General features: G+C 49.7%; 1 protein-coding gene across 2 annotated transcripts in view; it reads right to left on the reverse strand.

Moving 5' to 3' along the window:
* FAM173B (family with sequence similarity 173, member B) overlaps positions 1–1,887 on the reverse strand; it is a 27,847-nt gene that overhangs the window by 9,176 nt on the left and 16,784 nt on the right. The gene's annotated exons all lie outside the window — the stretch shown is intronic.

A 1,887-nucleotide genomic window follows, 5' to 3' on the forward strand; every position in this document is an offset into this window, starting at 1 on the left:
CTGTAGTCCCAGCTACTCGGGAGGCTGAGGCAGGAGGATCGCTTGAGCCCAGGAGTTTGAGGTTGCTGTGAGCTAGGCTGACGCCACGGTACTCTAGCCCGGGCAACACAGTGAGACTCTGTCTCAAAAAAAAAAAGAAAAGAAAGAAAGTTAATAGCCTTCTCACACATGGGCACAGAGAGATGTAAGGGTCACAGGAAATCAAGAAGTGGGGAGGGGTAAAAATCCACCCGTCAGGTACAATGAATACTATGCGGGCGATGGGCACATGAAAAGCCCCAACTTAAGCATTATACGAGGTATCCGTGTAACAAAAACATTTGTGCTCCCGTAACATTTTGAAATTTTTAAAAAAGTTAACAGCCTTTTAGGAAAAGTGTAAGTAATGGGTATGTTTGTACCACACACATTCATTCAACAACTGTTTACTGCGTGGTCACTCTGTGCCAGTGCCGCCCTGCTGGAGGTCTTGCAGCGAAGAAGACCGGCCTGGTCCCCAATCTTGCGCTTACTGTGCAGTGAGCATGGCAAACACTGCCAAAGCCACCAGACAAGAAACGCACAATAACTTATCCAAGGAAGGGCAAAGTGTGCTATAGGAGTGAAAAATAGGGGACACTGGCGCTTGCCCCCTTGGGCCAAGGACAGCTCTGAGCAGAGGAAAAGACCACTGAGGTCAGTAGGTGTTCACTCACTAGGCCCAGAGCGGGAAGACTGAAGTCAGGGGCAGGACACAGCCCCAGGCTCTAGGAAGAGAAGCCCAGCAAATTCCAGGGGCTGAGAGAAGGACAGAGGGCTGGCACAGAGAGCTGGAGGGCGTGGCCCAGGTGAGTGGGGACCACTCCACGCCAGCCTCAGGGACACGCTAAAGGATTGAGCCTTATTCTTAAAAGCGGCAACAAGCCATAGAAGGGTGTAAACAAGGACACTATTGATCTGATCTGCATTTTGAAAAGATGCTCTTGGTGCATAAGCTGGCGTTAAATGTGGATCTTTACAATCCTAGTGCTGGATTTGCCAGATCCAAACGGGATTCTTCAACCTTTTACATTAGATGCGTGCTTGTGTTGAACTGCTAGGATGCCACTGATCTTGAGCCACAACTGCACAGAGCTATTAGGGATGATCGGTCTGATATTAGAAGCAGGGGTGAGGATTTACAACCCCGGGGATTGCTACCTCTGAACTCCTCCAACGTTCCTCCTGGCTCTCTAAGTATCTACCTGTGCATTAGCTGCCACGGGAAACGTTTCATGGCACGCTGGCTTTGCCGAGCCACCTAGCACAGCTGGCATGGTCATTGGTGTAGCACACTCTCCCTCTCCCTCACTGCCTCCACTTAGGCAAAGCTTGATGGAGGTTGAAACTGGGGGCCCTCCACACACAAAATTCAGCCTCCCAGACCGTCTGGCCCCTCTGCACCCCTGATCGATCCGCCAGCGTGGAAAACTGCAAGCTGGCTGAATCTCCGCAACACAGGGAGTGTGGATGCTTCATGTACTTCGGCTGCTTCCCTTCTTCCTCGGGAATGGTGAAATGCTGCAAGTTCCTTATTTAAGGTTTCTCTATGTACAGAAGAATGGGCAACAATTGCAAAAGCATTCGTCAAAATAATAAGACTCTTATTTCCCCTGAGCGAATGGCTCCAAAAACTGACTCTGCTTCAAACGTGACAAGCAGCGCCAGGACTCGACGTTATGTGGTGATGACGACTACCAAAGGCCACTGCTGCCCCCTGCTGGGACTAGGCAGCCATGGTCTCATAATCCACGGCTTGCTTCCTCATCCTGCCTCTCCAGACAGTATGGAATTCCCAGTAAATACTAACTTCCTAATTTTATAAAGCATGGATTCAAATTAAAGTTACTTGTCTCCAAAAAGCTAACT

The sequence above is a fragment of the Propithecus coquereli genome, unplaced genomic scaffold (genome assembly GCF_000956105.1).
Source record: "Propithecus coquereli isolate 6110/MARCELLA unplaced genomic scaffold, Pcoq_1.0 Scaffold309, whole genome shotgun sequence".
Taxonomy (NCBI): Eukaryota; Metazoa; Chordata; class Mammalia; order Primates; family Indriidae; genus Propithecus; species Propithecus coquereli.